Genomic DNA, 27,641 nt, shown 5'->3' with positions numbered 1-27,641 from the left:
GCAAATCTTTTAGTAAGATTGGTTTTTCACTATTTGAACAAGACGTCCGAGTGGCTCAACATCAGTTAGTAACATTTCCTTCTTGCCAGTTCAAAATAACCATAAAGCCACGCAAACAGACGCTGTCAACATTGAAGAGCTAAAAAGAAATATTAACAGATTGCGTGTGAAAATTACACGACTTAATCGGGTGTTACAGGAGAAGCAAGATGAGATAACGAAAACAACCGAAAAACTCCAACTAATTGAAAGAGATCCGTTACATAAGGAACTGGAAAATGTAAAGAAAGAGGCAGATGAAAGCAGTATTCGTGTAAAATTTATCCTAGATCAGCTGCTTAATCATCGAAAGAGAATACCAAGGTGGAATAGTGAGACAATCAGAGAATGCATAATACTGCAATACATATCTCCTAAAGGTTATTCCCATATACGATCAAGAGGTTTTTGTAAACTGCCTTCTAAGAGAATACTCACTAGATATTCTGGCCCTACTGATTGCTCGTCTGATGTCACTCCTTGGAGACTGTACTGAATTTTGGTGAAAATTTCGAAAATGAGATTTTAGCTCTATTAAATACTTTAATATGTTAAGAATATAAATATGTAAAAATAAAACCTAATTTTTGGCTGTAAGTGTCCCTTTTTTAGGATTTTTGACAGCTGTGCATAGGTCGAGCCACTCCCACTTTCGTTTCTTCTCTGCTGTCACTGATATAATGCGATATATCTTTGGAACTATGGGGAAAGAATTTATGAACGTACTCCAGTCGTGTAGGGAATTGAATATTTGTGCTATTGGCGACTCTGCTGACTTCGTGCCTAACTTCAGATCAAAATAACACATGGTTATTTGTTTGAATGCAACATGGGTCGTCTGAAAAAGTTTGGGAAGAGAAAATTTCTTGGAAACCAATGGAGAAATAAAGATGGTAGTGTAAATACTGTAAATAAGTGTAAAAACAAAGTGAGTGAGTCCGTGAACAGTGTAAATATTAGTGTAGAAACTGTAAATACTAGTGTAGAAAGTGTAAATAGTAGTGTAAGTGCAACACCACTTGTAGATAGTAGGCCTAAGGATTGTGAAACAACACCAGCTAGTGCTTCTAATATAAAACTTGCTTCATCGAAGAAACTGTTTGATGATCTGTGTAAAGATGAGTCTGACAATAGTTTCGTGGCAGGCAAACAAAAAACTGGTTACCTTCTTGTTGATATTGAACTTCTGTCTGAAGCTATATCTGGTTTTGTACAGTGTAAATATTGTAGCAGCACAAACTGTATTTCAGTTTTAGAAAATAGTAATTCTCGTAGGGGTTTAGCTTGTAGATTAGTGCTAGTGTGCAAAAACTGTGGAGAAGAACATACGTTTCCTTCCTCTAAATATACAAACAATGGGTATGAGGTGAATTTGAGATTTGTATATAGTATGCGTTGCATAGGAAAAGGAAGTGCTGCTAGTAAAGTTTTGTGCTCTGTATTGAATCTTCCCAAACCACCTACAAGATTCCAGAAAGTAACTGAAGTTATAGAAAGGTCTCTTGGAGAAGTGGCAACAGAGTGCATGGTTGAGGCAGCAAAGGAAGCAGTTCAAGAAAATGCTGGTTCAACAGATATTGCTATTGCTATAGATGGGAGCTGGCAAAAGCGTGGCCACACTTCACTGAACGGTGTGGTCACAGCAACTAGCATAGACAATGATAAGGTTGTAGATGTGGTATGCCTAACTAAATATTGTCATGGCTGTGTAGTGACAAAGAACAACGTTGATCACACTAGCAACTGTGTTAAAAACTTTGATGGAGCAAGTGGAATGATGGAAGTTGAAGGAGCGGTGCAGATTTTCAAGAGATCTATAGAAGAAAGGGGTGTGAGGTATTCCACTTACCTCGGAGATGGAGACAGTAGAGGTTTCCAACAAGTTGTGAATGAGAAACCATATGGTGAACATTTTAAAATTGAAAAATGGGAATGTTTAGGACATGTACAGAAGAGGATGGGCAATCGACTGAGAAAATTAGTGAAAGATATGAAAGGGCAAAAACTAGCTGATGGTAAGATCACTGGGGGTAGAAATAGATTGACAAAAGACGCAATTGATTTATTGCAGCTGTATTATGGCAATGCTATCAGAAATAATACAGATGATATAAATAAAATGAAGCGGGCTGTGTGGGCAACATATTTCCACAAGTTGTCAACCGACGAGCAACCTCACCACCAGCTGTGCCCTAAGGGACCAGACTCTTGGTGTAAATACAATGTGATCAATCAACATATAAACATCATGGATTACCAGTAGAAGTGATGACAAAATTGAAGCCAATATACAGAGACCTTGCTCATCCAGACCTCCTGAAGAAGTGTGTACACGGATTGACACAAAATCCAAATGAATCCTTCAACAATTTGGTGTGGTTGAGGGTTCCAAAAACTAAATTTGTGGGCTTGAAAACTTTGAAAGCAGGAGTCTATGACGCAGTAATCAGTTTTAATGTAGGCAACATAGGACGAGCTAAAGTGTTACAAAATTTAGGTATAGCACCGGGTTATAATACATTGACATTTCTCAGAGAGTTGGATGATATTCGAGTGGCAAAGGCAGATCAGGCAGTTGAATTGATGTCCAAGGCAGCAAGACAGAAGAAGAGAAACCTCAAAAGAAGAAGAGAAGATGAGGAGGCCAACAATCCAGATTATGGAGCTGGAAAATTTTGAAAGGTATATGTAAACTTTAAATGCAATTTTCTCATTTTTAATTTTTTCAATGTGTAAGTCCACTTTACTAAGAAACTACTAAAGTTAGAAAGCTGAAATTTTGTATGCTCCTTCCCTAGACAGAGCTCTTCAATCGCAAGCAAAAATTTTTGTGTATAGTTTCAAAATTTTTTCTTGGCGAAAAATTTTCTGTTGAAAATTTCATATAAAATTTAAAGTTTAAAAAAAATAACATTAATTCAAAATAAATTAAATGAGTATTGATTTTTGCTTGCTTTTGCTCACAGAATCATAGATAATAACATATAAAAAATTCAGAAGTCTATTTCCAATATTTCTTTAGTAATGTGCACTTGAAAATCACCAATTTAACATAGCAGAGATAGGAGTACCGACTCAGTACAGTCTCCCCTTAAAGAAAGGTTGGTCTTAGAGGCAAAAAAACCTCACTGTAGTTGAGCGTTTTTCATCACTTATTGTAGACGAGGCTGTAATCAACCCCAAGATAATATACGATCGCAAGCTTGATACTTTTTTTGGCTATAAGGAAACAACAGAAGCACAAAGAAATGAGGATGAAATACTTGATATTCCCAAGAAAGAAGTAGTGGCTAATCGAGTCTTGTGTTTTGTTTTAAGGGGTCTCTCAACCAGCTACCGTATTCCATGTGCATTTTTCTTTACAAAACAATTATCAGGGCAAGTGATTAGTGAAGTCGAGAAATGTGGTTTTATAGTTATTAGAATTGTTTCTGACAACCATAAAAGCAATACTACAATGATGAAGCATCTTTCAGGCGGTTCATTGAAACCCATGACCACACACCCTTGTGATGGAAACAGAAAGTTATTTCTAAGTTTTGACCAGTGCAACATATTGAAAAATATCAGAACCCAATTCCTGGAACGTGAAATGTCTGATGGTACTGGAACAATCTCAGGGAAATATGTGAAATTGTTACACAAACTCCAAAAAGATGATACAGTGAAACCTGTTAGATATCTCAAGAAAAAAACACGTTGAGCCTACTCCATTTGAAAAAAATGAACGTTCGAAGGGCTAAAGAAATATTTTCTTCATGTGTAATTGCTGCTATCAGAACATCGAGAGAAAATGCAAGCTCACACCCTGAAGCCACAAATTCAAAGATTCTGATGCGACATTGACTTTTATGGAAAATATCAACAAGTGGTTCGCAATGCATGATATTAGCAATACACATTATCATGTGGAAGTAGAAATCATGATAAGCAACAGTTCTTCTCTTTGGATGATTATCGTCTAGACTGGCTAGAAAATTATTTCCTTTCTTACATCCATACAACGAAGTGTGCAAGTAGCACATGTCAAAAAGATTTCCTAACTAACGAGACATATGAAGTTATCACGTTGACAACAAAATCAACTGTTCTCTGCATTAAATATCTCTGAGAAAATGGGTACCATTATGTTCTTACTAGAGCATTTTCAAGTGATCCTGTTGAGTCGCTCTTTAGTACATTGCGCCGTATGTCGGATCAAATGACATGTTGGATGCAAGGGCAGTGAACTTCAGTTTACAAAAGATAATGAAAACGGGTATTTTGTGAATGTCAAACTTTAGCAGTGTAGAGAACCATGCGTCTGACATCACAGATGGACGACCTATTCAAGAAGAGATATGCCAGATACCGCTGCTGCACAGGGGCGTATTCTGCGGACTACCGGGGCTACCGGCGGTAGCCCAAGGAAATTACAAAAGAAAAAGTTTATATATAACATAATGTAATAATTTTGTATTATTAGTTTTACCACATCAGCTTCTTGTCTATGCGGATGACGTGAATATGTTAGGAGAAAATACACAAACGATTAGGGAAAACACGGAAATTTTACTTGAAGCAAGTAGAGCGATCGGTTTGGAAGTAAATCCCGAAAAGACAAAGTATATGATTATGTCTCGTGACCAGAATATTGTACGAAATGGAAATATAAAAATTGGAGATTTATCCTTCGAAGAGGTGGAAAAATTCAAATATCTTGGAGCAACAGTAACAAATATAAATGACACTCGGGAGGAAATTAAACGCAGAATAAATATGGGAAATGCGTGTTATTATTCGGTTGAGAAGCTCTTATCATCCAGTCTGCTGTCGAAAAATCTGAAAGTTAGAATTTATAAAACCGTTATATTACCGGTTCTTCTGTATGGTTGTGAAACTTGGACTCTCACTCTGGGAGAGGAACATAGGTTAAGGGTGTTTGAAAATAAGGTGCTAAGGAAAATATTTGGGGCTAAGCGGGATGATGTTACAGGAGAATGGAGAAAGTTACACAACACAGAACTGCACGCATTGTATTCTTCACCTGACATAATTAGGAACATTAAATCCAGACGTTTGAGATGGGCAGGGCATGTAGCACGTATGGGCGAATCCAGAAATGCATATAGAGTGTTAGTTGGGAGACCGGAGGGAAAAAGACCTTTAGGGAGGCCGAGACGTAGATGGGAGGATAATATTAAAATGGATTTGAAGGAGGTGGGGTATGATGATAGAGACTGGATTAATCTTGCACAGGATAGGGACCACTGGCGGGCTTATGTGAGGGCGGCAATGAACCTTCGGGTTCCTTAAAAGCCATTTGTAAGTAAGTAAGTAAGTAAGTATTAGTTTTACCACAGTAATTAAAATTAAAGTAATTATTAGATTTATATGCGCTCTCTGCTCTCGAAAAGAAACAAGTTGTCAAGGCGGCATCACTGGAGAAACCGCTTGCTACGTGAGGTAGCCTGTGACCGTACCGCGCACGCTGTCCGGTCGCACAACTGCCCATACCCCCGCTTCTTCTGTTTCCAACGTGCAGTGTAAGGCCGTGTGAGTTGCCGCTCTCGTAATCGGTTTCTTCGCAGGCGCGAAGCAACAGTACGCTTAGCACTCTAGCTCATGAATGTAATTGTGTTCTTGCAGTGCAGTATTTTAAATTTGTGATTTGTTCGAGTGTCTAAGAGTTATATTAATTGTGAATTATTAAGTTTTTAATTTCCCAATTAAGTGATATTGTGAAAAATATGGCAGAACAAGTTTCTGGAGAGGTTTATGTTGAAAATGACTGTGTAATAGAAGGTTTATTAAAAGTGCCTTTTAACCGTCGTACATACAACGAGGAAGTTGAAATTGTGAAAATTTGTCCATGGACGTAAAAGAAAAACAGCGTGAGTACACACGCCATTTTACTTCAACATCATATGGTAAGTGGAATTGGTTGTGTGGTACTTCTAAACTGTCTAAACTATTTTGCTGACCATGTTTGTTATTTAGCCGCGAAACTAATGTGTGGTCAAAAGAGGGTTTTCTAATATCAACTCCCTTCGAACGGCAGTCCTAAAACACGACAAATCAAAAGCTCATATTTGTAGTAGCATGAGCTTTGCAAACTTTGGGAAGACAAGAATTGATTTACAACTAGATAAGCAAAAAGCTCTACATATCAACCAACACAATGCTCCTGTGGAAAAAAAATCGGGAGATTTTACTGCATCTTATTAACGCAGTCTGCTTTCTAGGAAAACAAGAATTGGCTTTTCGGGGTCATAATGAGAGTGTGGAATCAGACAATAGAGGAAATTATATTGAATATTTAAGTTCCTTAAGTGAATTTGACCATTTACTGGCCAATCATCTTGAGAGTTCAACAGTATTTCGTGGTATTTCTCCCGCAATTCATAATGACTTAATATTTGCTATAAGTGGGGTTATGATAAAGAACATAAAATCTGAAATAGAACAAGCACCTTTTGCGGCCATTGTTGTTGATGAAACAAGTGACTGCTCTAATCAGAGTCAATTGTCCACTGTTTTAAGATACGTCGATAGTACTGCCAATGTTCAAGAACGGTTTATAGGTTTCACAAATGTCAGTTCGGGCAAAACTGCTGCTGCTTGGTTTCAGCATGTGGAAGGTGTTATAGCAGAATACAATGTCGGCAATAAGTTAATTGTACAGACATACGATGGTGCTTCAGTTATGGCGGGAAATATTAATGGCTTAAAAACAAAAGTTCAAGGAAAGTATCCTCAAGCACTATTTGTCCATTGTTACAGCCATGTTCTCAATTTAGTTTTGCAACAAACTACTTCATCCATTCCAGAATGCCGCATTTTTTTTTCAAAACACTGTCGGGTTTAGCTGCATTTTTCTCATCATTTCCTAAAAGATCAGAAAAACTCAAGAATTTATGAAAAAGAAACTCCCAAAAGTAGCACCAACTAGATGGAATTTTACATCTCGGCTTGTAAATACAGTAAAGTAATACAGAGAACAACTGACTGCTTTCTTTGAAAATATCATTTGTAATGACTCTGAAGAAAACTGGGTTGATGATGTAATTGTGCAGGCTCAAGTATATTTGTATTTTTTCACACAGTTTCAGAATATATTTCTTCTTGAAGTCTATGCTAGAGTGTTCGCACATACAGATGTGCTCTACAATATTCTTCAGACAAAAAGTCTAGACATAGCATACTGCTTGCAAGAGGTATCAAAGTTAAAAAATACTATATTCGAGTTCAGACGTAGTGGGTTTCCGTCCATATGGAGTAATATGGAAAATGAAAATTCTTCAGCCAATACAATGGAACCACCATTAAAGCGGAGAAAAGGAGATGATGAATTGAAATACAGGCAGCTGTACTACAGCATACTAGATCGTATGCACATGGAAATTACTGACAGATTTTCTGATTATGGAAAGCTTCAGTTCACATATCTTCTAGATTCTCAAAAATTTTCTGCTTATAGAGAAAACTTCCCGAATGAGGCACTAAACAAATTATTTCAGTCCTATAACAGTCACTTTGATCAAGTACGTTTGAAAAATGAATTAAGTGTAATATATTCAGCAGAAGTCTTTGATTTTTCGAACAAACCTATCCATGAAATATTATCTGCCATATATGAAAACCAGCTGAACCAAGTTATTCCTGAAGTCCTTAAATTGGCAACATTAATTGTGACAATACCAGCTACGTCAGCATCGGTAGAAAGAACATTTTCTTTGTTGAAGAGAATAAAATCCTACTGTAGATCAACTCATACACAAGAACGTTTATCCGGCTTGGCACTGATGTCCATTGAAAAGTCATTTCTACAGAAACTTCGCAAGCGGCCCAACTGTAATTTCAATGACGAAGTCATCAAAGTATTTTCGTCCCAATCAAGACGTCTGAAATTCATATATAAATAGGTAAGGAATTTTATTATAGGGACTTTAAAATATATTTTGTGTAATAATAGGGTCAGTGGTAGCCCAGGCCCTTAAACCAGTATTCGCCACTGCTGCTGCACCATAATATAGTATTCCTGAGTCAGTTTTAAACATCCTGCAACAGTTACTAAACCAATCAGGTAAGCTATAGGTATATTAGTCATTTGATTTACTAGAAATTGTTACAGTGTTTCACTAAAGTTTTCTGTAGTTCTTATTATTTATTATTGCAATTTTTTTGTAAACCAAGAATGGATTTTTTTACAGACATTCCATTACCAACAATGAAAACAAGTTTGACATACATTGATGGCTATATAGTACGAATAGTGGAAGAAAGGATCTCCTGCATGGGATGCTTAGATTGTATAGCTGAGAACACTAATAGCTCTCCATTGATGAGTCTTATTGCAAATCAAGATTTAGGAACTCTGCGATATCCGAAACCTACCTTTGTTTCAGTGTTATCAGTCATTCATCGTTTTGTTGAACGGGCAGTACCATTCATACCAAACAAGAATATATTAGAAAATTTGTGTTCGGAAATTGAGCCGTTGCTGTGTAGATGCCCTCTCTTGTAATGCCCAAAATTTGACGAAGATGGCCAAAAACGACTTGCTAATATCATTACTGTGAAATTTGTTAGGCCGCTTCTAGATAACATTGCAGCAGCTTTAACTGAAAAGCTTGTTCCTTTGAAGAATGTGGCTTACAATCCACTGAGTCGCAAAAATCTTGAAACTATGATTCTTAAATCTGCAATATCAATTGGAATGTACCAGTGCAGTGAGTGAAATTATAAAACTTAGTACAAGTTATGGTAAATATTTACCCTAAGTGATTATTTAGAAACATCGCAGTTTAGGCTAGGGGTGCTACTCAGCGAATGAACTACAAAATTACGCCTCTGTCATCATGTTACTTAAAATGAAAAGGTTACTATGTGTTATCTTCCCTGCTTTTAAACTCATGCTTTTACTATAATTAACAGAACTAAACATAATAATACTTATTATTTTCTTATTTTTTATTTTATTTATAAGTGTTATTATTACACTTTAATCATTTATTTTAATTCATATTGAGTATTTCTTCTGTGGACACCAGAGCTTGTCAGACAGCGCCTCGTGGTGGAATTGAGAAATTATCCAATTTCAAGAAAAGATTACTATTGTCAAGGCCGTATACAAAAAAGCGAAGGGAACATCAAGTCGGCCGTGATATGGCGGACGTGGTTCCAGGATCCACTTACAGATGGTATCTGTCTGCGGGAGTTGGACATATCCGGAGAAGTTGCGGTTATTTAGTAAGTCTATGTTGCAGGGGCTTCAATAAGCTGACTGCGGTTAGATCGAGGGAGTGTAGCTCCCTCGGATAGATGGCGCCTTGATGAGTCGTGGAATCGACGGCGACGTGTCTCTCTGTTTAAAGATGCAGCAGATTCATCCATTGATCTGAAGAGATCGGAAAATCACAGGGAGTCGATGAGGCGTTCCTGTTCACTCGGACTTCGTCAGACCTGGATGCTGTGGCTGAATCGATAAAATAGTACCACGCAGTAAATCACGTGCTTGATGAGCGGTCCTGAGGACTTAAAAATCATCCCAATAAAAGGAGGTTGCACAATAAGCCTAAGGTTGTGGTTAGAAGGAAAAAGAAAGCTTATTCTTAAATTTTGTCGACTGGATACACTTCCAATTCTTTAAAAAAAGTCTTCCTGGCTTCTCTAAAAGAAAAATGAGTAAACGGCAATGCTTTAAACAATTATAAAATGTTAATTTTATAGGCCAACCATAATAGTTATAAATTTATAATATCTATATATATAATTTGAACTGGTAATGGAAATTACGGGAAAACGGTTGAACGGATTTTAATAAATGACCCCTCATTTTGAAGCTTGGAACCCAAAGTTTTTCAGAAAAATAGTAATTTTTAGTGAAATGTCAATTTTCCTATATCATTTTCCTATTTTCCAAAATCCATCTGTCGTCAGTTTTGAGAAATAGGTATTGGCCCTTCAGAATAAAACAAAATAAAACACAAACATACAATAAACAATATTACATGAAGGCTGTGACCTGCAGGATTGCTAACAGCTCAGTTGACTGACATAATACCAATATGTTGATCTTCATTTGTGTAACCTTTTCTGAACGTTTCTGTAATATTGGTTATTAAAAACTTAAAGACTTACTAAAAAGAAGATTCTCTGGTGTGTAATTTTCTGAGTACAGCTGTCTGTGTATTTGATATTAAAAACTACAAAACTGAAGAATGTTTGATGACATTATTACCATTAAAAATGAAATATTATTATACTTAATGCCATTATGTATTTGTCACCAATTATACAGATTAATGCTTTATTGATGATATGAAAGTGAAACTTTTGGGGTTATATAAGGCGTAAATAATATCTGAAGTTCATTTCTATAATATTTACTGAGTGACGGCTATATAGTAGTCTATACAAAACTTACGTAAGATAACAATATTGTTATTAAAGTGAAATATTTTTATAGTTATTAGTCAAGTGGTATGGGTCTTTTCCATATATTTAATGGCAGTATGGTATAGATACTTAAAGCTGAAAGTTAGAATTTATAAAACAGTTATGCTACCGGTTGTTCTTTATGATTGTGAAACTTGGATTTTCACTTTGAGAGAGGAACAGAGATTAAGGGTGTTCGAAAATAAGATGCTTAGGAAAATATTTGGGGCTAAGAGGGATGAAGTCATAGGAGAATGAAGAAAGTTACACAACGCAGAACTACACGCATTTTATTCTTCACTTAACATAATTAGGAACATTAAATCCAGACATTTGACATGGCAGCGCATGTAGCACGTATGGGTTAATCTAGAAATGGTATAGAGTGTTAATTGGAAGACCTGAAGGGAAAAGACCTTGAGGGAGCCAGACGTAGATGGAAGAATAATATTAAAATCGATTTGAGAAAGGTGGGATATGATGGTAGAGACTAGATTAATCTTGCTTAGGATAGGCACTTCCAAAATGTCTGGTATTCTTCATTGGAAATAAATTTGAAAAATTTTAATTCGAATTGTAATGAACTTAGTTTGTATCATTTGCTGCACAAACCACTAGTATTATATAAAACACAAACCATTGATAATAGTAATATCGTCGCCACTAATAGCACTGATATAATGAAAGTTCTAGTCACTAATAGATTAAGCATTTTGTAAGGCTATTTTCCCAATTTATTGTTAGGCCTACATCCAAATTTCCTAATTTCTCTAATTTTGTAAACTTTTCAACATTGTGATAATGTCTATGGATTTCATCCTTACAGTCGGCCTGGGTGGCGCAGTCGGTAGATTGCTGGCCTTCTGTGCCTCAGGTTGCGGGTTCGATCCCGTTCCAGGCAGATGGCATATAAGTGTGCTTAAATGCGACAGGCTCATGTCAGTAGAAATACTGGCATGTAAAAGAACTCCTGTGGAACAAAATTCCGGCACACCGACGACGCTGATAGACTATAGCATAACCTCGGAAGTAGGGATCGTCGTTAAATAAAACATATATATTTTTTGTCATCCTTACAACGTGTTATTCTTCTGTGTCTTATGCAGAGCGTAAGTAACATAACTGTGCAGATTTTAACAGCTTATTTTTTGGATAGAGTACATCAAAAATTTCTGATACCCTATTAGTCCCAAATTAATACTTTTCTCAGAAAAAAATAATTTTTCTCTAGGCTAAATGTTAACGGAGTTTTATTCGACAAGTGTTATACTACGATTCTGATTTTTACTCTTATCAGTAGAATAGGTCTATGAAAAGGAAGCAGTTAAAGCTAGTGATGGTATCGAGTATAGCTGCGGCGGATGAAATGGGGTGAATTTCCCCTACAACTTGTCGTAAGCAGTGGTACAGACGTCAAGTTGTAGAGGAAATTCACCCCATTTCACCCGCCTCAGCTATACTTGGTACCATCACTAGCTTTAACTGCTCCCTTTTCATAGCCGTAGTGATGAGGAATGATTTAGCCCTTTGTATTTTTTTAATAAAATGGGCTATTTTCTTGTAAATTAAATAAAAATATTAATACGTATCGTTATTTCCTGCCAATAGGAAGTCTGACCACCCTAGTGTAATGACTAAGATATACATTGCTGCTATTCTGACCTGAAGACTTTCGGCCCAATTTTCTAGTTAACTATTCACTTAATTTCGAAAGGCATAGTATTTTAAATATATTTTAATGTATTCTATTGCCTAATTTAATATCACTTCTACTCTCTACATTGTTCACTAATTGAATGTAAATTATTTAGATATAGTTCACTGCGAAAGTATGGCTACTTTTACGATCTTACAATGAATAACTACAAATTGAACTGCAAAATAGCATTCAATGTGTTAAAATGGTTTCAAATTTCTGTAATATTAGCATACAATTCTGCGTGCCATTTTTCTCACGAAGAGTCCTCTTCATTGTAACACTCCTGTATCTGTGACGAACTACAGCCACCCAATTCAAAGTTCCTGGCGCACTAAAAGATCTACACACACACACACACACACGCACACGCACACACACACAATTTTTACTGACTCTAGTCCTGGTATCTTTTGGATTATTGGCATAAATTTTCTTTACTGATCTTCCATTTTACAGCATGTCTAGTCGTATGTAGTTTTGCGATTTTTATAAATACATTGAACACAAAATAAACAATTTCTACTATTTGGACTGTATGGTAATCTCCCTTATCGACAATTTACGGATGGAGATGAACTTGGATATTTCCAATAAGTTTAGATAATAATAATTCTGATTATGACGGTGATGGTGAGGGTGGTAGTGGTAATAGTAATGACTAGCGCCCGGAATTTTAGGTGCTGAAAGTTAAGGATGACACTGAGTGTAGATGAAGGATTTGGTGCCCGTGAGGAAGGTTTTAAGCCTAGTTCACAGGAATCCGATATGTAATAATAGACAACAGATTCTCAAGGACTGCGTAAAGTATCTTGTAAATTGTGCGCTAATTTTTAACTGTTAGCTAAGAGGATTAGAGACCTCTAACGATACCGGAAGGAAAATACTGAATGACAATAATGACGTGTCAAAGAAGTGGGGGCATAGCTTTTATTTTGTAAACTATACCGAGGAACAATATTAACTTTTAGCACCTAACATTTCGGGCTCTAATGATTGAGTTTCTGTAATAATTTTTGGTGCTATTGGATTTATTCCACAGCATATTTTCAATATTGCATCCACTACTTCAGTTTTCATTGTAGAAATTATTAAATTGTGTTTTTCTGGAAATTTTTTTGTAGATTTATTATCATTGTAGATTAAAAGATAACAATATCGACAAAAAGCATAATGATAAGAATGTGGTAGTTACAATATAATAATAATAATAATAATAATAATAATAATAATAATAATAATAACAATAATAACAATAATAATGTATTTTTTCCTCTTTTGTGTGAGAATTTAAGTTACTCATATTAGTTCTGAAGTGCTAAATTCCTGCTGTACTGAAGAAAATGTTTACAGGAACATCATTTAAAGAAGAGTGACGTCATGGTTTTGTGTTCTAGAATGGCAGCCAACTCCTGAGTCGAAACCAGATTTCCGAAATAGAGCTACAGTGAATGGGATCACTCGGTAAGTACAGTATTTTAATCACAATCTTTCTCCACAGCTTTGGAACCATTTTCCGAAATCATTTCAATAATTAACACAACTTCTTGTTGCAATATTGTTGAATGAGCTATTCTTGGTTTCAGTTTTAATTTTCGTCTTGTCTTGTATTATAAATTTTGTTTTTCAATAATTTTCGTGTACGATTGACGATTGTGAGATGTCGATTAACAGAACATATTCTGAAAATATCTTAAGAAATTAGACGTCTTAGTGATTTAGTTTTCACCAGGCACGTGCATTGTACGATTTTTAGAGGTGGAGTTACCGGTATTTTATATTTTAAATAACAAAATTAGCAATTTGACTTGAGAAAGTTTGCATTTTCAGCCTCTAATATAGCCTATCTAACAGTTTATATTATACAAAAGGGCAACTTAACTTGATTATAGATCAATGTAATTGGAATACTCGTATATTTACAATTAGAGTTTTACTTGGTCTTGTCGCTGATACTTATGACAGGAATAAATAATAAAAATATTTAATCATTTTACTTTGTGTAAAATGGCTTAATAATCTCAAATGAAAAGTAACGAGAACACTTAATAAATGTGGGCCTAATAAATTTGCTTGTTGTTGAAAAATAGAAATACCCACACTGAACTTACGAAAAGGAAAAGCGAAATATAAGAAAATAATTAAATGGGCGTGAATTGATCGCTGTACAAGGCAGACATTGTCTGATTGTCTCACAAAAGTCGTATTTTTATGTTATTCTTGTTCTTCTGTCTCTCGGAATGAATGATACCTGCTTTTAAAGCTTGCTTGGGCTTGAACTTGAGTCGCTACTGTAACTTGGATGCACAGTAGTGAAGTGGAAATGATTTAGACTATTTTAATCAGTAAGCTGTTGTACATAGTTGTGAGAGTTCATTTTGCATTTCTATTTTACTTTTTTAAGTGGCACTTCTTTAGAAAGTGTCTTAGTCGAATACTGTGAAAAAAGTCCTATCATAGACGTTTTGAAATGATGTTGCGTGTTGTTGCTATGGAATTGTATACCGTACGCTGCTAAATCTGTTAATGTTCGCAGTTTTCCATCAGTTTACATAAATTAAAGTATAAAGTAGTGATAGTGGGGCTGCAGCCTGTCAGTGCGTTTTGTATGTATAACCAAAGCTACCGTTTCTGACGTGTGAAATAAGTAATGGAAACGTTGAGAGCGAGTATCTTCTCTTTCCCAGAGACTGTGGGCGTGAAAACTGAATACTACTGTGATTGGCAGATTGTTGACGTCACATCGGTTTAGGAGATGGTACCACTCTCAGCCGAAGTGGCAACATGCCACTGACTGGACAGTGTACTCAAGGACATACCCCCATAAACGCAAAGTGCAAGTGTCTTGCCTTTGACGCAGTGAATGTTGGGTGGTACTGTTTTCAGCTGCAATAAATGCTCACTGACTGGCTCATTACTCAAGGACACACGCCAAAAACGCTGGCATCGGCTGTAATGTTATGTTATGACGTTTCCTTAGAGTAAAATTCCTTTTTTGAGAAGCTGTTTGCTAGAAAATATACCGAAATCAGGGACTGAACGTAGAAGAGCGTGGCATGAAAAATAAACCGCCGAAAATTGATCATAAAACAAAAAAGCTTTTACACGAACGAGTAAGCCTACGAGAATGTAAGATAAGGAATAAGATATTTTCTAATCTCTCTTCTGCAGCTCCGTTACAAAGTGTTAACAATTTAGTGAATGTTCGTACTGCGCCAACAATCAATCAACAATCAATGAGTGCAATGCCTGATCCAACTGGTACCAGTGTTTAGAATTAAATCCTAGTTCACGATATAAAGACTTGAAATCAATTCAGATATATGAAAAACAATAAATTCGATTTGGTGTGCTTCATTTTTCATATTTTATGTTAGCTATCATAATCCACTTGTTTCATTTTTAAATTCTGATTTATCGTCCCTCACTGCAAGGACAGATTAATACACAGTTGCAGCTTATGAAGTTCTACTTCTGCCACGTGTGGAAGCTGTACTCTTTTATTTCTTCTTCATATTTTAAAGTAACGTTCACGTGTGCATTAAATATCGGAATGAATGATCGTAAACAGAATATTCAAAGATAAACCACACATATTGGGCTAATTATACAATGTTCATAGATTTGATAAGAAACGTAAAAAAATATATATTGCAGTTATATGAACACTAATAAATATAATATAATTATTAAAAAATTAGTAAAAGTCAGACATCTTTCGGTGATGCATCTCCATCCTCAGTGACTTTACCACGACGGCTGGTTCAGGTGATCGAACCGCGTTGTTGCTTGGCTTAAAGGATATCCTTTAAGCCAAGCAACAACGCGGTTCGATCATCTGAACCAGCCGTCGTGGTAAAGTCACTGAGAATGGAGAAGCATCTCCGAAACATGTCTGACTGTTATTCGTTACCTACAACTGCTGGAAGATATCGGAAACGCACAGCATCATGTAGAACTTAACATAGCACATAAGATTGCATTAGAAAATAGAATTTTCTGTAATGTCAGTGGATCTGTTGATAATAAAAAAATACTATCACTTATATAAAAAACAAACAAAATAACAAAGTTACCATTTCATGTATAGAACTAAAACATATCATTTCGCACAGAAGTACAAATTTCGCATTTTAGTCTATTCCAATTTTTGTAGCCGAATAAAAATAAATATTAATAAAACTATAAATATAAATACGAAAAATACAAAATATAGGTAGCCTACACGTATTTTGGAGGCATGTAACATTTATCGCTATTGTAAAACGTCACAATATCTGACAGTATTATACCTCTATAAAAAACAAAATACAGTCTGTAAAAGTGTTTTCGAATTTACAAAATTACATAAAATACAAGCCCAAAAGAAAAATGGACGTTGAATAACATCAAAGGATGGTGGAACATTCGGAAATGAGTTGTGGACTGTGCACAAAATTTTCGACTCCAGTGTCAGCTCCTTAATAGAATCTCATTATGAATTCAAGTGATAATGACATCCTCAGACCAGCGAACTTTACTATACATTTCCTTCGGAGATCACCCATTACCTCATAGGGTAAAGTTACTGAGGGGGCTTTGATATTCTAATTGGAATTTGAGCAAGCCGTAATAGTTCCGAACACACATGTTGTCAAAGTTCTGAGAACAAAACATTAAAGTACGAGAGGGAAAAAAATAATAAACCAAAGGGGAGAAGAAACAAGCAAAACGTAAAGATTATGTAAAGGTGAAGTAAAGGATGAAAAGATGAAGAAGTGAAGAAGGATGAAAAGGTGAATAAGTGAAGAGGGATGAAAAAAGAATAAGCGAATAAGAATTAAAAAGGTGAATAGGTGAAGAAGGATCAAAAGGTAAAGAAGTGAAGAAGGATCAAAAGGTGAAGAAGTGAAGAAGGATGAAAATTGAATAAGTGAAGAAGGATGATAAGGTAAATAAGTTAATAAGGATGAAGAGGTTAAGAAGTGAGGAAGGATGAAAAGATGAAGAAGTGAATAAGGACGAAAAGGTGAATAATTGAAGAAGACTGAAGAGGTGAATATTTGAAGAAGAATAAAAGGTGAACAAGTGAATAAGGACGAGAAGGTAAATAATTGAATAAGAATGAAAAGGTGAATAAGTGAAGGATGAAATGGTGAATAACTGAAGAAGGATGAAATGGTGAATAAGTGAATAGGGATGAAGAAGTGAAGAAGAATGAAAAGGTGAAGAAACATGAATAAGTGAAGAAGGATGAAGAAGTGAAGAAGGATGATATATGAAGTTAAAGAGGACGAGAAGGGTGTGTAGAAGCGGAAAGAGGATGAGAAGGGCATGTAGAGGCGAAATGAGGACGAGAAAGGTGCTCAAAAACGAAAGGAGGACGTGGAAGGTATACAGAGGTGGAAGGAGGACGAGAAAGGTCTGCACAAAAGAAAGGAGAGCGAAAAGAGTTTGTAGAAGCGGAAGTAGGGAGAGAAGGGGTCTGCAGAAGAGGAAGGAGGACGAGAAGAGTGTGCAGAGGCGGAGGGGCCCAAGAAGAGTGTAGACAGGTGGATGTAGGACGAGAAGGATGTTTAGTGGCAGAAATAGGACGGAAAGGATGTGGAGAGACGGAAGGTGGATTAGAAGGGTGAGGAGAAGCGGAAGGAGGATGAAAAGAAAGGAGAGGAAGAGAAGGGAGAAAAGATTATGAAAGAGGACAAGAAGAAGAAGAAGAAGAATGTAAACAGGCTGTGTAACAACGAGACAAGCTGAAGATTATATATCTTAGTAGTTAATTAGGAAAGCACTTATTTAAACGGTAAGTGGACAAAGTCAGGTGCTCACTCGTCATAACCAGTTAGTACTGATATCGCCATAACTTTCCCGTAAATTAGACAATTTCGCCCGAAGCATCTTCCAGTAAACTGCAACTTTTCACGACTCCTATTGGTATGACATCATCTCTGCGAGGAGAAGTCGTAATAACGGGTCATTTGCGGGAACGTCGGCGCTGATTATAACTGAAAGAGCTACGCCATATTTGTGATTTCCAGCCATCACGGCAGACAGCTGATCCGTTCCCGCCTTTTGCTCCTCCTTTACAAGGAAATTAGATCCTCAACTACATTCTCGGTTCTCTTTCGTGATTTTATTAGATATATTTGGAATCAGAAAATGGAATATGTTATTGATGTCACATTCTTTGAGTGTAAAATGTATTTACTGGAGGATCACAAGGTTCAGTTTTATTTTTCAAATATTGACACGTTTGTTACTTCTTAGCAAAGCTCCTTGTTTCTCTTTGATCTTCGTCTTCTTTCTCTGACTGAGCCCTAATTTTAAGCGATTAATAAAGACCGCCACAATGTGAAGAAAATTTTATCAACGTATAATTTTTTTTGGAAAAATATGAAATAATTCTTTCAGTGTTTTTTTTAGTTGGTTATTTAACGACGCTGTATCAACTACGAGGTTATTTAGCGTCGATGAGATTGGTGATAGCGAGATGAGGCCGAGGATACTTTCAGTGCTAAAATATCTTCGTTCCTAAACCATTTGGAGCATATTTATATTATTTTTTACAAAATAAGTTTTAGGAAATAATAGTTTTGTCTAAATGTAATATGTTATCAAATAATGTACAATATATATATATATATATATATATATATATATATATATATATATATATATATATATATATATATAATTAAAACGTTTTCAGCATGGAAAACCCTTACCTGAATTAAATAACAAGGTAACTCAATTTTTACACTGAAAAGAACAAAGAGGACAAAAAAAAATAACGGCCTCAACGCTGGCTGTAATACAATACAAGAAACTTTTCCATATTTTCTGGTAAAAGATTACACCTTTTGTCAGTTGATATTATTTTGCACGATGAAAATCCATAAAGATATTGAAACTCGATTAAACATTAATGTCGACCTACACATATATAAGTAGACATGGCAAGACTACAAAGACTGTCATTGGATTCGAAAGAATAAGCGAAGATGCAATACGAACCACATATTTTGTTATTGTTTTTTGAATTCATTGACACTCTAAAAGTTCAATGACCGCAAAGGGAAATTTTGAGATTTCACTTTCCCTTGGGAATCCCCGGAATGTTGGTGGAATGGGTGGCTTGGGTTTTCCAAGTTTTTCCTGAAAAATAGTTCTATTGTCTCATAATATCTGAAAATTCCGGTTCAATGGTAGTTATAGAAATATTAATGGACGGGAAAAATTGTGAAAAAAAAATGAAGATTTTTTATTACATATGCGAAGCTGACAAGATTCTCCCTGAACTGAAGTTCACTTCTATTGACTGATATTCGGTGTTCAAATCAAACAGGATTCGAATTGGATTCGTCTTGCGGTTTATGTGATAGTTTGAAAAATTTTACCAAAACTTTGTAAATATATGAAAATTTTTCGATGTTAATTGCATTCTGCACTCCGTGAATCGTGAAAATCCTTTATCCCATACAGGTAGCACGAATGGTTTGAAATTTCATATGCCTGTCTCTAGTCACTGTATTAGCACAGTCTAGTATATACAGTCACGAAGCTTGAGTTGTGAGTGTGCTAGAAGCAATAGACTGTGCCGGTTTATTTCGCATTGTCTGTAATGAGGCGATATTAGCGATCCTAGTGGTTAGCAACTATCTATGGATGCATATTTACTACGTATTGAGCTTCGTGACTGTATATACTAGACTGTGGTATTAGCTATATTATGCTTTGGTGGAGCTTTTCTCGGTGGAAATCTGCACTTAACCCTTAAATTCGCAAAGTATCCTATAGGATACAACAGGTTAATAGGCTGTATGCTATAATTTTAATAGAACAATAGAAAAGAAAGTTGATAGGAAAATTAAAATTTCACTGTATATATATATATATATTTAAAGAAAATAATATGCCCTCAATCAGGGTAACCATAAAGATCCAGAATAAAAGCACAACAGAATAATTTAGGAAGACAGGAATTGTTTAGCAAAAAATTCAGAGAAATGCAAACCCAACACAATCATCAATGGCCAAAATATAAATGGTAATGTAATATTTGGATTGAATCCTTAAGAATATCCAACAAAATTTTTTGAATTTCAAAAAATCGGAGTCCGAGTGCTTTTAAAATAGGCTATCATATATGAATATTGTAAGTTACAACACGTAAAATATGAACTTTGCGATAGTTGGTTTCTTTACAGTCCGACACGGTTTAATAAACTAGTGTGAGAAATGAAGGTTTGCCAATTTAGGGTTAATAAATGAATACCTCAGTTAGGCGGGGAGGGGTTTAAAAATACAAGAGGCAGTAGTCTCGAAGTTGATAATGACCGTTAATTAATGGGATTGGTGCCAATACTTTTGTTTAATAATATGTATAGTCATAAAAGTTAATTAGTAATGCTGTTACATCGGTAAAGGAAGAACATGTTTTGCTACTGGCGTAACTCAGGGATCAAGTATTGGTTTCCTGATCAGTTGCTACGCTTGGGGTGGGTTCGACTCCCGTTCCTGCTAGCTACCTGGTTGAATATTGTTACGTAGTCAATGCAAAGCTCTCGATCACATCTAAGAAGGAACTGTCTACTGAAGAATAAACTGGAAGGAATGTTGAACGGGAGAAAAGTTCGGGGCAGAAGATATCAGAAGATAGATAACATTAAGATATGTGGATCATATGCGAAGACTAAGAGCAAGGAGGAAAATAGGAATGCTTGGGGAATGCCAGGTTTGCAGCGAAAGACTTGCCCTTGGCAGAAAACTATGAATGAATGATTGAATGAATGACCAATGATAATTATCAGCCACCACTTTTAATTTTAAAATTTTTCTGTTTAGTTAAATATCGTATTATCCCACATAGGCCCTATTTAAATGTGTCCAATTTATTCTTCCAAAAATAAATTTTGTTTGCCGGTACATAATGACTGATGAGTGCGGTTAAAAAATGAATGTGTTTTATGTTCTCGTACTACGAAGAAATCACAGGAAAACTGGTTTTGCAGAGACTTGAATAATGTGATTAACATATATCTGAATATGCCAATTTTTAAAGAAAATTAGTTGTCATTGTCTAGTGAGTGGCATGCATAATAACGGTCGCTTCGCGTTAAAAATATATGTTTTGTGATGACTTCGGAGAAAAATTAATTACAATGTCAGACTTCTGCGATGCACGTACAAACATACAATGTTGCCAATTACAATCCGAAAATTATCCCTTGTCAGAATGAAGATATCCGTGAAAATATCCCTCTCTTTCACTTAACTAGCAGGAATGTTCATATGTCTTTGCATATCAGCGTAAATTAATATGGGAAAGAATGTAGTTCCTATGAAATCATTGCATTATTTTATCTATTAATGAATTAATTAATTAATTTATTTATTTACTTATTTATTTATTTATTCATTCATTCATCCATTTATTTATTTATCTATCTATCTATCTATCTATCTATCTATCTATCTATCTATCTATCTATCTATCTATCTATCTATCTATCTATCTATCTATCTATCTATCTATCTATCTATCTATCTATCTATCTATCTATCTATCTATCTATCTATCTATCTGTCTATCTGTCTGTCTGTCTGTCTGTCCATCCATCGATCCATCCATCCATCCATCCATCCATCCATCCATCCATCCATCCATCCATCCATCCATCCATCCATGCATCCATCCATCCATCCATCCATCCATCCATCCATCCATCCATCTATCTATCTATCTATCTATCTATCTATCTATCTATCTATCTATCTATCTATCTATCTATCTATCTATCTATCTATCTATCTATCTATCTATCTATCTGTCTGTCTGTCTGTCTGTCTGTCTGTATCTATATCTATATCTATATCTATCTATCTATATATATCTATCTATCTATCTATCTATCTATCTATCTATCTATCTATCTATCTATCTATCTATCTATCTATCTATCTATCTATCTATCTATCTATCTATCTATCTATCTATCTATCTATCTATCTATCTATCTATCTATCTATCTATCTATCTATCTATCTATCTATCTATCTATCTATCTATCTATCTATCTATCTATCTATCTATCTATCTATCTATCTATCTATCTATCTATCTATCTATCTATCTATCTATCTATCTATCTATCTATCTATCTATCTATCTATCTATCTATCTATCTATCTATCTATCTATCTATCTATCTATCTATCTATCTATCTATCTATCTATCTATCTATCTATCTATCTATCTATCTATCTATCTATCTATCTATCTATCTATCTATCTATCTATCTATCTATCTATCTATCTATCTATCTATCTATCTATCTATCTATCTATCTATCTATCTATCTATCTATCTATCTATCTATCTATCTATCTATCTATCTATCTATCTATCTATCTATCTATCTATCTATCTATCTATCTATCTATCTATCTATCTATCTATCTATCTATCTATCTATCTATCTATCTATCTATCTATCTATCTATCTATCTATCTATCTATCTGTTTATCTATTTATCTATTTATTTATTTATTGTAGAGTTAAGGCCATGAGACCTTCTCTTCCACACCACCAGTGAAATACACAATGAAATAATGACAAAAAATATCGACAATGTAATAAAAATAACACGAGTATATTTGTAATTAATTTAAAATATATCCTGTGTGTTCTATGATTATTAAACACAAATGGCTATTTCATAAAACGAACGTTGAACGTAGATAGTCACGAATCATGACAAATGAAATACCGGTACTCTGATGGAGTTTTATGTTGCTTAGTTTTGCCTCTACATTTTCTCATGAAATTTCGGCCAGTATATGAGACCAGTGTCCACCCAGCATTGTGATGCACTTAGGGAGCTACGATAGGTAGCGAAATCCGGTTCCGAAAGCCAGTTATAACGGCTGGGAGGATCATCGTGCTAACCACATGATACCTCCATTCTATTTGGATGATCGTTCATTTCTGCTTCGGCATGTGAACGTGAGGCCAGCAGCCGTCTGGTCGTTCTGGGCCCTTCAAGGGATTATTATTATTACTTACTTACAAATGCCTTTTAAGGAACCCGCAGGTTCATTGCCGCCCTCACATCAGCCCGCCATCGGTCCCTATCCTGTGCAAGATTAATCCAGTCTCCATCATCATATCCCACCTCCTTCAAATCCCTTTTAATATTATCCTCCCATCTACGTCTCGGCCTCCCCAAAGGTCTTTTTCCCTCCGGCCTCCCAACTAACACTATATGCATTTCTCGATTCCCCCATACGTTCTACATGCCCTGACCATCTCAAACGTCTGGATTTAATGTTCCCAATTATGTTCGGTGAAGAATACAATGCGTGCAGTTCTGCGTTGTGTAACTTTCTCAATTCTTCTGTAAATTCATCCCTTTCAGCCACAAATATTTTCTAAGAACCTTATTCTCAGATACCCTTAATCTCTATTCCTCTCTCAAAGTGAGAGTCCAAGTTTCACAACCATAAAGTACAACCGGTAATATAACTGTTTTATAAATTCTAAATTTCAGATTTTTTGACAGCAGACTAGATGACAAAAGCTTTTCAACCGAATAATAACACGCATTTCCCATGCTTATTCTGCGTTTAATTTCCTCCCGTGTGTCATTTATATTTTTTACTGTTGCTCCAAGATATCTGAATTTTTCCAACTCTTCGAAAAGATAAATCTCCAGTTTTTATATTATTATTATTATTATTATTATTATTATTATTATTATTATTATTATTATTATTGCCTATTCATTTTGAATTGCTTTTTACTATATTGTATTCTTCTTCCTTTTTTCGTCATGATTTACTTGGACATTTCTTACAGACTTACAATGCATTGCGTGTAGGGGAAGTTATTACTTACATATTGTATATTTGAACAACACTAGTGACACACATTGCTGGTCTCCCTGCTCGTGTGGTCAACAAGGTACAGGACCACCGCTGAGACAACACAGGACAGCACATACAAGGAACAAACACCCAATCCTGTGGACGGAAGATAAATCTCTTCCATTGCTCACGCAGGGAGTCGCATCACTGATCATTGATACAAAAGAAAATTCAGAAGTCAACGGCACGATCAAGAGGTAGCGAGTGGAACTTGGGCTATGGATTGGGTTCGAATCCCGTTTGGATGATTACCTGGTTGGGTTTGTTCCAAGGTTTTCTCGAACTATAAGGTAGACTAAATGTCAGGCAAGCCTTCGATTCACCTTTCTGTTACCTAGACAATATTATATAACCGTGCACGCAATACAGCGTCGTTAAGTAATGTATTGAAAAAAAATTAAAGTAGAAAATGCATACCTACAAGAATACCGTACTTGAACACCCAACTGTATCTGTGGTTGTTGGATATTTTAAGATATATTTTAATCTCATGAAATGAAAACTTTTCATTCAATGTTTTGTAGAAACTTACGTCAGTCTTACGTTTCTTATTTAAAAGGTTTTGAAGAATAACTGGCAACAGGCCTATATTTTGCCATATGTCTAGGGGAGGGGGAACGAATTGTTCCGATTTTAGTACTTCAAAAAGAGTCCCGCTCAGAATGGAACAAAAATCGCCAAAATTCAGAATAAGAAACAAATTTTGGTGACGGAAATGCTCTCTCTTTTTTCTGAACAAAGTACAGAATGCATGTATGATATGACGTACAGTATTTCTTCTGCTTCTTTTTGATTATCCCACACTGATCTTAGAGGAGAAGAGCACTTGGCAATTTTATTTTATGTTTTCAAACACGAAAATATATTATTGTTTTATTAGTACATCACAAATATGCTAATGCATTCAATACTTGACCTACCAAATAAAACATAAACCAACTTACATATCTTATTTAATAGTAACCTAATTATTTTATCTTCTTTTCATTGTCTCTTGTTATTCGCAAAATAAATTAGTTGAAACTGACGCATTAGTTTCTTAAAGCGGAGGTTTCCAAGAGCCACGCATGTCCCGCCAAGTAATGCGGGGACGGAATTTCGTTTCCACGCAAATAGGCTACATCTCTTATGGTGCATTGCGTTATGATGGTTTCTAATATGCCACGCCGCTGCGCACACTCATTCTGCACAAGATTACATCACGGATCGCTTGAATAGTCGACAACTGTTCCGGCATCTGACGGCGGGAGTGTTACAAAAATGACATCTGAGTTCAGCAAAGTATATGGGTGAAAAATTGATAGATTTAGTACAGAATTGCTCCATATTATACAATAAATAAAGAAGAATAAATGTAAATAGATATAAATTTATTTATCGAATAATTGTTGTAAAGAGAATGTGTGGCAGATGAATGGGAGAATCTAGTAAGTTTACTGTTATTATAATCTATAATAAGTTTACTGTAACTTAAAAATTCGTTTGTTATTGTTATTACTTATTACATATTTTGATAGGTTATCCTTGGTGCTTAATTTAGCACAAAACTAAAGAAATATATTCCCTCATGTAATCAGATAGTGACGATCAATTTGAAATAAAAATATAGTTTTTAACCTCAATTTGAATTTATGTCACATTGCTTCGTCATTGATTTTTGTGTTAAATCAGACATCCTAATGCCTTTTATGCGAGATTATTCATTGATAACGCACTCTTTCAATTTCTATAAGTTTATTTTGACATAATTAACAGAAACATATTTTATACACAATAACATATACTTATCGCTTCTGTTTCTACAGTCTATAGCCAGACTAAAATATTAATACCATAATTTAACGGCCAACATGAATAAAACAAAGGACAATAAATGTAACAAAATGTTACTATTTAAAACATCAGTGTTGAATAAGGAAATCCATTTAGGATATGTAGTTAAATTATTATTAGAATTTGCCACAAACAAATAACTGCTATACCCATATTGTAAGCCATCTTGACTTAAAACGATGCAATGACACTCTGTTATACAAACCAGTCGACGCTATATACCGGAAGCGTCAACAGAATTTCACGCACAGTGCATTGGATCCGTGGCTCTTGGAAATCTCGCTTAAGTAATATATTTGATGAAATCTGCAATGCTTGGGAAAAGTGCCATAAGTCAGTTATTAATTTATTGACAACTTACGGAACATCTGCTCGCTTAGGAAAAGAGACATAAGTATTTCTCTCATTACAATAATTCATACAGAAGAAAATGAAATTGACATAAACTAGTGTGAAGACAGGTTTTTTCCTTACCCTGTAACATTAACATTTTTGACTTGTGCCACTTTTCCCAAGCACTACAGAAATGTGTGCGTAATTATTAATTGACATTGTTTTGGGGGGAAATTTGGATTATTGTTAGTTACTTTGTATTCATCTATTTATTATTTATTAAATCTAACAGGATTAAGGCCATAAGGCCTTCTTTTCCATCCTACCAGATAGCACATTTAAATACAAATAAGCCGCCGGCGTGGATCAGTCGGTTAAGGCGCTTGTCTGCCGGTCTGAAGTTGCGCTCGGGAGCGGGTTCGATCCCCGCTTGGGCTGATTACCTGCTTAGGTTTTTTCCGAGGTTTTCCCCAACCGTAAGGTGAATGCCAGGTAATCTATGGCGAATCCTCGGTCTCATCTCGCCAAATATCGTTTCGCTATCACCAATCTCATCGACGCTAATTAACCTAGTAGTTGATACAGCGTCGTTAAATAACCAACTAAAAATAAATACAAATAAGAAATACAAACACTGATGAAAATAACACAAATTAAATTAAAGCCCTATAGAGAGTCAAGAGGGTCAAAAGAACATTATAGAGCTCTCATCGAGCTAATACAAGAAAAAAAAGAAAGAAAAATGGAGATAGCTATGATGATAGTGATAACTGATAATAGTAATAATAATAATAATAATAATAATAATAATAATAATAATAATAATGTAACTTTTTATTTACAAAACAACAATGTAATTTTATTATCTCAACAATAGGATTTGCTCTCCTCACAGTAACACAGCATTCGTTAGTGCACTCCACTGACGACAATGACAATTTACTTGGACTATTACGAACAACAATGAACTGTTAATCTTAACTAATATTCACAAAGCACTATTTACAACACAACTGTCAGTTCTCAGTTCACAGCTCGTTTGTCTTGGCTAGTTCTTCTAGCTCAGTCACTCGCGTTCACAGAATCTCGAACCCCAGACCTTCAGAGACGATCCGCTGAACTTCGAACTCAGGTCCCCCAACTGCGGTCCACTGCACTCGAACTCCGGGCTTCAGGCTCCACAGTCACGGACACAACTCAAGTCGCGCTCTGGTCTCGAAACTGGCTTCACTGCTACACAACACTGGCTTACTGACTGACTGAATCAATCGCGTTCACTTGCGCGTTGTATTTATAACTAAGCCATAGTTTCTCGAGAGTTCGCGGTCGGTCGACAGATGCCTAGAAGATAACGGATATCCAGACTTCTCTGGATCTTTCTCCTCAGTCACAAGCTGCTTTACTTTCCCCTCTC

The 27,641-nt window shown here is 35.4% G+C and overlaps 1 long non-coding RNA gene across 2 annotated transcripts in view; it reads left to right on the top strand.

Annotated features, from left to right (window-relative positions):
• Positions 1-27,641, top strand: part of LOC138700628 (uncharacterized) — a 901,578-nt gene that overhangs the window by 377,251 nt on the left and 496,686 nt on the right. For both annotated transcript variants that reach the window (XR_011332403.1, XR_011332401.1), the window contains exon 3: positions 13,552-13,618. This is a non-coding gene — a long non-coding RNA (uncharacterized lncRNA). The remainder of the gene's footprint in view (positions 1-13,551; positions 13,619-27,641) is intronic.

Source organism: Periplaneta americana, chromosome 1 (genome assembly GCF_040183065.1).
Source record: "Periplaneta americana isolate PAMFEO1 chromosome 1, P.americana_PAMFEO1_priV1, whole genome shotgun sequence".
In the NCBI taxonomy this organism is placed as follows: Eukaryota; Metazoa; Arthropoda; class Insecta; order Blattodea; family Blattidae; genus Periplaneta; species Periplaneta americana.
Note: the sequence above shows the minus strand (reverse complement) of the source record. Positions and strands in the feature narration are given on the sequence as shown.